Source organism: Peromyscus eremicus, chromosome 6, assembly GCF_949786415.1.
Source record: "Peromyscus eremicus chromosome 6, PerEre_H2_v1, whole genome shotgun sequence".
Taxonomy (NCBI): domain Eukaryota; kingdom Metazoa; phylum Chordata; class Mammalia; order Rodentia; family Cricetidae; genus Peromyscus; species Peromyscus eremicus.
The window spans coordinates 2597896-2606932 of record NC_081421.1 but is presented as its reverse complement, the minus strand read 5'-3'; the positions used below and the strand labels follow the sequence as shown (position 1 = coordinate 2606932).

Sequence of the window (9037 nt, the reverse complement as noted above, 5' to 3'; positions counted from 1 at the left end):
AACCTTTAGCATGCTGCATAAAATTATACCACCATATTATTTAGAAGAGAGTTTTCTTAAAACTAATTTAAAATCCTGAGACCTCACATATTTCCTTCTTTCCTATGGATTTTGCTTAAGGAGAAATGGTCTATTTTTGTCATTTGTGAGGTTCTAAATTCAGACACTGAATAGAATACTGTAGAAGGGAAAACAATAGTTTTGTTTAATGTTGGCTCTTTTTTCTCCACCCCATCTGCAATGAAAGTTTAGTTCTGAAAGTTTAGTTCTTGAAATGTTTACCTTATCTGTCCAAGATACTTCCCTTCGAGGTGTTTAACAAATACACTGTGAAATGTCTGAACAACTACAGTTACGGAAACAGTGGACAGACACCGGCAGAGGCAGAGGGCTGGCTGCCATTTCCCTCACCCTCTCCCTGTAGAAGCTCTGCTGGTGACATCTTCCACTGTGATGGCATCTTCATCACAATTAACAAAACAATTCATGTTCCCATCTTAGTCATGGGTCATGTTTTATTCAGATTTTCTCAGCTTTTAATAGGTATCAGTCTGGACCGCATCCAGAGTGCCACATTGCATTCACCATCCTGTCTCCTTAGTCTATTTTTGGCTGTGATGTTTCCTTAAAATTCTTTTGTTTTATGACCTTCCCAAACTAGAGCAGTACTGGCTAGGCATTTTGTCAAATGTCCTCTCACAGGCATTTGTCTGCGGTTATAGATTTGGGGGGAAGACCCCAGGGGCCACCATCATCAAGCAGGCTGCATTGATCAGCACCAGGTGTGCCTGCTCTGCTGAAGTGGTGCTGAGCAATGTTCTCTGTGAACAACACTCTAAAGTTATTGCTGTGGTTGACAATGGTAAAAGTCCTCTCTAGAGCTTGTGGGTAGCTGAAATAAGAAGAACCGTTGAAATAAGTTCATATTGTTGATTCCTACAACTCAGTGCCATGCTTTATATGACCAGTAGTTTTTGAAGATTGTTTTCTTGCTTACTGAATTTGGGCTTTTAAAGAAAGGGTCTTGGGCAGCTTTCCTGGAACTCACTATGTAGCCTAGGCTGGCCTCAAACTCATGGGAATATCCTAGTTTCAGAGTCTCAAGAGCTAGGATTATAGGTGTGCACCACTACAACCAACTCAAAACTTACAAGCTAAAATGTTTATGTACTGTGAATTCTAACATTTTTTGAGAAGACAAATCCCCCTTTAACAAATAATAAAATATATATTCTAATTTTGCTAATAGTCTTATGTTACAAAATATTTAATAATTTCTTCATAGTAACAAGAAATACTACTCTAGTTGTTTGCTGGTTGCTAAGTTTTCAACAATAAAAGTTGTTCTTTTTTTTTTGCTTTTATAAGATCAGGGGAAGAGTCAGAACTTATTATTAGAAACCTCTACAGCCAACAAAATTAATGGAAAACCATATATTTTAATTTATTTGTTTTTTTAGAGACAGGGTCTCCCTAAGAAGCCCAGACTGGCCTTGATTTCATGACCCTCCTGACCAGGCAGGGCTCTCAGATGCTGAGATTATGGGGTTTGAGCCATCAGGACTGACTCGGAACTCTGATGTTATATTAATTCTCTAAAATTTATTTCAGAAAAGATAAGAAACAAACTAGATGCATGTATAGAAGACACAAAGGAAACCTTGGGTATTTCATTATTCTCTTCATGTATAAAGAGTTGTTGTAGTTGACCACTGCATAGTTTTGAGAATCACCATGGAGACAGGATATTACTGTCTGGTTTTTATCATAACTGATTAAAAAACGTTATATTGAGTCTATATATTGATTTCAGTAGTGAATAGTCCAACAAAAATCTTTCAGTAATTTCTCATTATTTTAGTAACATCATTCATTGACATGAAGGACAGTTTTAAAATGCAATCAGCCTCTTTAAGGCCATTGAAGTTTTAGCTCACTGCCTGACTTGTCAGATAATAGTTGGATTGGATGGAAGATTTTCTTCCTATAGTGGGTAAATCATTGCTGTCATTTGAAAGTGCTGTTGACATGTATAAAATCATGTGATCAGAAGAAGCCAGACAAGGGGCATATGAATCTTTCTGCATTGTTTCTTACAACCACTTGCGACTTACAACCACTTACAAACGTTGTCTCAAAGTAAGTTTTAATTTAAAAAAATGTGATGGGATAAAAACGATTTATGAAAACACTGTTCTGACAAAAGTAAAAAAATGATTTTGTGTGTGGGATGTGGGGTCTTTTGTTTGTATCCCTGGCTGGAACTTATTATGTAGATCAGGCTGTCCTTGAACTTGTGGCAATCCTTCTGCCTCTGACTTCCCAGGGCAGTACTATGGGTATGCACTACTGCACCCAGAAAGAAATGTGTAATGAAATCAACATTCTGCTTTGAATTTTCCATGTTTTGTTGTGAAAATCCGGATTAAACAAAGTGCCTCTGAAGGAAAGATCACCAAGTACAATTTATGTTCAGAAAGGTCTTAAAAAGCTTTTTTGACATATGTGTCAAAGACATTGGGAAATAAATGATTCTACTAGCTGAAAACAAATACTTTCACAGATTAGAAGACTCTTTACTGTCAATAGATTGCTGATATCTGACACCTTGATAATATATTCTTACATAACTTATTCTGGCTTCCAATTCAGGAAGAATTCATAGAGTTGATTGTTGTGTTTAGTTTTAGCTGCTAACTTGACACAGACTGGAATCACCTGGGGAGGGAGTCTTTATAAGGAATGATCTAGATCAGGTTGGCCTGTAGGTATGTCTGTGGAGGGGCTGTCTTAACTGTTAACTGGTGTAAGACTCAGCCCAGTGTGGGCAGCGTCATTCCCCAGGCAGTGGGTTCTTAACAGCGTAAGAGAGGAGAAAGTTAGCTGAGAGCAAGCAAGGATTTGTGTATTCTCTGTTTGTTCTTGACTGAAAAGGTCGTGTGAATTCCTGCCTTGAATTCTCCAAACTTACCTTGTGAGGCAGACAGACTCTTTCTCCACAAGTTGCTCCTCATCACTGTGCTTGTCACAGCACAGCAATGAAGCTAGAACAAGAGTCATCGTTACACAATTTCTATTATTTGGGTATCAGAGAAAGCTTCTGAACATACTTGTATCAGTAAAATGTGGGCATTAGTAATGGTTTACACTTTCCGTGACAACTCAGAAATAAGTAACCTTTAACCACTGATGCAATAAAAAAAGTACTCTCATTTACTGTGGTGGCTTGATTGAAACATGTTGCTCATCTTCTCCACATGGCGACAACTTGGTTCCAGTTGGTGGCACGGTTTCCAGAGGTTTAGGTGATGTGGCTTTGTTGAAGGAAGCATGTCACTGAGGGCGGGCTTTGAGGTCAAAAAGCCTCTGCCACTTCCAGTTTGCCATCTCCGCTTTGGTCCCTGGTCCCTACTGCTGTACCTACCCTTGTTACCACACCTCCACTCCATCATCATGGACGCGAACTCTCCTTTCTCTAAGTTTCCTTGGTTGTGGTGTTTTATCACAGCAACAGAAAAGTAACTAAGACATTGACCTTGAGTGCCCTCATCCTTGTAAGAGAGATTCCAACAGAGTGCTAGCTTTCTTGTTTAATAGCTTTTTTTTTGTTTTTTTGTTTTTTTGAGACAGGGTTTCTCTGTGTAGCTTTGTGCCTCTCCTGGATCTCACTCTGTAGTCCAGGTTGGCCTCGAACTCACAGAGATCCGCCTGGCTCTGCCTCCTGAGTGCTGGGATTAAATGCGTGAGCCACCACCGCCCGGCATTTAATAGCTTTTTAATGAAAGTTTTTAGCATGTTGTTTTGACAAAATATTTGATTAGGGAAACAGTATAACCACTTTACAATAGTTGCAGTAGCAGTTTGGTCTGAAAGAATTTTTTTTTCCATCTAGAACCCTATGCTCATAAATATAGAAAAAATATATTAAACTTCAGTTTATGTACATATTTGTTGCAGAGAAATGTGTGAGGGTGATAAATAAAAATCCTATGAGTACAGAAATATAAAATTCAGTTACGGGGGTAGGTGTGAAGGGAGTGGACTGAAAGTACAGGCTCAAGTAGAAAGAAGATGAGAAACTTCAAATTAAGAAGTTCTTTTCCGTGTATTTTTAAATGGATGATGGCGGGTACCAAAATTACATGGTATTTAAATTCATGGGTTAGTGTTTAAAAATGATAGATAACAGTACGTTATATATCACAAAGTCTACCACATTTAAATTTACAACAAAGCGTTTATGTATTACAGTAAACATGTGTGGGAGGGACATGGCTTTCTGAAACTGTTTTTAGGGTTTGTGCAAGCAGGAACTGAAGAGCAGGCAAAATGGATACCACTCCTTCCCAGACGCTTTTCATTCCTTTGTTTCTGTTATTAGAAGCATCAGGCAACCAACCCATCAACTCATTTCTGGTTAAATTCAGTTGTCTACTAGTTCACCATGACTCTATGCTGATGCACAGTACACACACACACACACACACACACACACACACACAGAGAGAGAGAGAGAGAGAGAGAGAGAGAGAGAGAGAGAGAGAGAGAGAGAGAAAGACAGAGACACACAGAGACAGAGAGACAGAGGCAGAGACAGAGACAGAAAATAAAGAAAAATGTAATGCCTCTTAGAAGTGTTGTAAGTCATGAAGTCATCTCTGTTTGACCATTCCTTTATTCACCAGAAATGAGAATTAATAACTAAAGTAGAATTATACAACATGAGCAATACCTGCTTAGCCAGTTTACAACCTGAGATTATTGTCATGTGGCTTGCATGCAAAAATTAGAGGACAGGATTCTACTAACTCATGGTCAAGTAGTCTGTGGATGTATTTTGAAAGCCATATCAGTCTACAATGAGAGGCTTTTGTTTTATATTTTATTTACTATTATTGTGTGTGCACATGCGTGTATGTATGCATGTATCACAGTGTGCATGTAGAAGTCAAAGAACAATTTTGTGGAGTCACTTCTCTTCTCCCACTTTCCTGTGGGTTCAGGGGGTTGAAGTCGGGTCTTGACTAGCAAGTGCATTACTGAGTGAGCCTTCTCATCCTCCGCCACCAAGATGTTGTTTTGATTGACATGTATTAGGAAGTGCCCGATTCCTACAGGGAAGTTGTTAGAAAAGGTTTAATAGCCTTTTCAGAAAATTGCATATATTCTTAGATAAGACTTCCCAATTGTAGTAGTAGATAAGAGAAAAGGTGGCATTTTCTTAAAGGTAAGATGGAATTTGGGCTCTGAAACTGTATCAATGAACTTTTCAAAATTCTGTCCTGTTGAAATTTCCTGGCCTGTCTTCTGTTCTGAATGGGCATTTTAACTGTGGTAATAAAGTATCAGCTCATTGCATTGTGTAGATCTTCCATGGGTTGGTATATTTTATTATGCAATTAACTGTAATGTTTGCTATTATTTCTGCTGACCTCATCAGAAGCATTCTTGAGCTTTAAGAATCTGTCAAGTTGGCGGTGACAGATGTGCCTGTCTACAACCCCAGTTCCTGTGGAAAGCTTGATTCCTAGCATTGGCAGCAAACACTGCCAGTCTTTTTCCTTAAAGTGATGTCTCACTTGGTTCATTGTTGAGAAAGTGGCTGCCAACTAACAAATCTAAATGAACAGGGCTCGTCGCTGAATCAGATGTAGGTCGCATTCTTGGTTAAAAGTGACTGCTTCTGATCATACCTCAATCTTATGATGGCTTTTCCTAGAGAAAAACCATCACACCTTAGCAAGCACCAGGAGTAATTTTTTTTTTGCACATGTTCCAATTGGTCAAGAAGAATATAAAAAAGTCTGCTCAAGGGCTGACATTTGCTTAATAAAATTAATATTTGCATTGCTTGATCAAGGAACTTTTAAAATGGACATCTTCAGTCCTTTTCCTCATCTCCATCAGTGAATGGCTGTGAAGGGCAGCCTAACAAATGGCAGCAGACACCCTACCAGGACACATCACTAATCTCCTGTGGCCACTACCCTGGTTTTCCCTAAGCTGCTAGCAGCTTTACCTACACTGTGCTGGCATCACCAATGCAAATACCAACAACACGAAAAAGGCAAGTAACATCCATGCACCATTGCAAACGCAGGTTTGAGCTTTAGAATATCCTGAAAGGGACTCTCACATCCACGGCTCTTACTTCTGTATTAAGGATTAGCTAGCAACTTTCTCCCAAGGAAGCCAGCCAATCTCTGCCAACTTTCCCCTGACACATATGTGCTCTTTACTAAAGCCCCTCCACTCTCACCTCCTGCTCCTCACCCCCAACGCCACCATCCACCAGGCTGAGAAAGGAATTGTACTCATTTTCTTGGAAAAATCTCTCTTTTTATTGTCACCCCTCTTCCTATTCCCCCATTTCCTCTGTTCCCCCACATCATTTCCCTCCTCCCCCCATTTTCTCTTCCTCTTCTCTTTATTCTCTGCTTCCCCTACTTTCTCTGCCTCTTTTCTCTTCCTCTCCTTTTTTCTTCACTTTATTTTTTTAAACCATGCTAACATAGGGTGCCATTTCCCTTCCTAGCATTTTTTTTTTTGGTACAGAATATAACACTGTTGTCTATCAGCACAATGATGCACATAAAATGTACAGAGGTGAATCATCTTTTACAATTGAGATTTTATATCCATGATTGCCAGCCCCTCTTGCCCCCTTCCTTCAGCCCCCAGAAACTACCTTCAGTCTATTTCAGTCTTTGTTTTTATGAGTTGACTACTTTAGGTGCCTCATGAAAGTGGCTTATTTTCTTCTGTGACTTGCTATTTTAACTTAGCATGATGTCTTCTGGGTTCATGCATTTTATCAAAGACAAAAGGATTTCCATTCTTTTAAAGGAGAGATTGCCTTCTGACCTAGGGAATTCTGTGAGATTCTTTTATATATTAATTTTAAATAACAAAAGGATACTCATGTCAGTAATAGAAGTTACTTTAACACACACAATTTTTAAAGACTTATATGCATGTATGTGTACCACATGTGTGCAAGTGCCTGTGAAGACCAGAAGAGGGCATCAGATCTCCTGGAACTGGAGTTCCAAATAGCTATTCACTGCCACATGTGAGCTGGGAACTGAACTTGGGTCTTCTATAAAAGCGGAAAGTGCTCTTAACCTCTGAGTCATCTCTACAGCTCCTAACATGCATACTTAAAAAAAAAATCTTACTTCATCTTAATTACGTTGGAGGTCTGCCCTATCATTTTCATTAAAGTTTAGTTCCAGGCAGTTAGTGAGCTCAGAGACTAAAAGTAAAATCAGTGTTTTGCTAATTGCATTAAACATTTATGAATTCTTAGCCCATGTCTTTCACGATGATTGACAACTATCCGGGGATCAACTCTGGATCTCTGTGATAGTTTGGTCTTCTGTAGCTCAGCAAGTAGAGTCTGTAGGAGACATGGAGGTATGATGTTCAGAGGAATCCAGCCTTTAATGTACTTGCTGGCTAGTCATCACAGTGTAGGTGGCTGCTGAATTTTCTCAGGGATGTTGAGCATAGATTTCAGTGGGAGATTTGGGGGCAGATCATGCAGACCTTGTAGGAGTCTCCTTAGCAACAAGACTGAAATTAACACCTGCGTGGTCATTCTTAGTGCAACAATGCACTTGTTGCTATGAGAGTTTGCAGGGATATATCTAAATTAGAGATTCCACTTGCCTCCAAGGCTTAGTGTTCACTTCATTAGCCCCAAATCTCTGAATGATTGCATAAGAAAACCATTTGCCCATTCATACAAACCACAGTTAGGGGCTCTGATAAAGTTCATGAAACTCAATTGTAAAATTTTATTTATAATACATGCTTGCTTTGCAAAAAAGTCCTTCTGATGTAGACCTGGGGTTTGCAGGGCCTGAAGCTTATGTGATTTCAGACAAATAGAAAATTAGAATAATCTTACTTAAAATGAATGAATTCACCTCTACAAATTACGACAGTCTAGGCAATTCAGATCTTCTTCAGGCAGTTGACTAGAAATGGCTACTGAGAAATGTCCTTGAAGGAGTGTGGCTGAGTCTCCTGGACACTACAGTCCAGTAGCTCAGAACCCTCATGGCCAGGCTGGCAAAGGGCAGGTCATCGGCTTCACAGTAGCCTCATCTTGACCTTGGAAGAACTCTTGGTTCCAGACAATGCTGCTTCTCAAACCTTGCTGGAGAGCACAGCTGTTCTCAGAGGACCTTGAATTAGGCCTGAGGTTTGTTGAAGTGGCAAAACCATGCTGATTCTTTCCCTTCATGAAGCGATGTCATATTTTAAATGACATTTTAGAACCTCTAAAATTATATTTAATATAATCTAAAATTATATTTAAGCATTATTAGGTATGGGAATGTCCCACAGGGCACAAATGTGGTCTTTTCTGGAAGAACATTAAAAGGGGATCCTACAAATTTTGCAACTTTAATTCCTAGCTCTCATTAATTTTTTTAAAAAAGAGGTCTTCCCCAAAGGCAATTTGAAAGACAACATTTTCATAAGATTTATTGGACACAAAGTAATTCATTATCCCCAGTGTCATAGTTATCGTATTAACAGATTGGTATGCTAATGAAAGGGCAAATCCCCATCCATATGTTTCTGACTGAACATTAAATCTCCTTCGGAAGCCCAAGGTTAAAAATTATTTTAGTTAAGACAATACTAAAAACCATTAAGAATCATGGAAGAATTTCCTTCACTTCATCTGCCAAGATTATTTAGAAGTATCCTCTATTCTGGTATCATTACTTCCATAAATTACAAAATACATGAGTGCAAATAGAAAGGTGATAAAAATCGTTTCCTAAAAAGTTTGCAGAACAATTATATTTTATAAACACCATAAATATTAGATGAAGTGTTCCCACAAGTGAACATGTCTGTAATTCACCAGCTAACCCAGCACTGGAGTGGTAAAAGTAGCTTTTGGTGTATGGCTGTTATCACTAGCATAGAATCAGTGCATTTTAAGCACATGTCGTTGAACCAAACATTCAGCCCTTTATTTCACTCACGGGTAGCAGAAGATCATTACAAACACCAA

At 38.9% G+C, this 9037-nt stretch overlaps 1 pseudogene; it reads right to left on the bottom strand.

Annotated features, from left to right (window-relative positions):
• Positions 1-696: 696 nt before the first annotated feature.
• Positions 697-9037, bottom strand: part of LOC131912806 (cysteine and glycine-rich protein 1-like) — a 108996-nt pseudogene continuing 100655 nt past the window's right edge.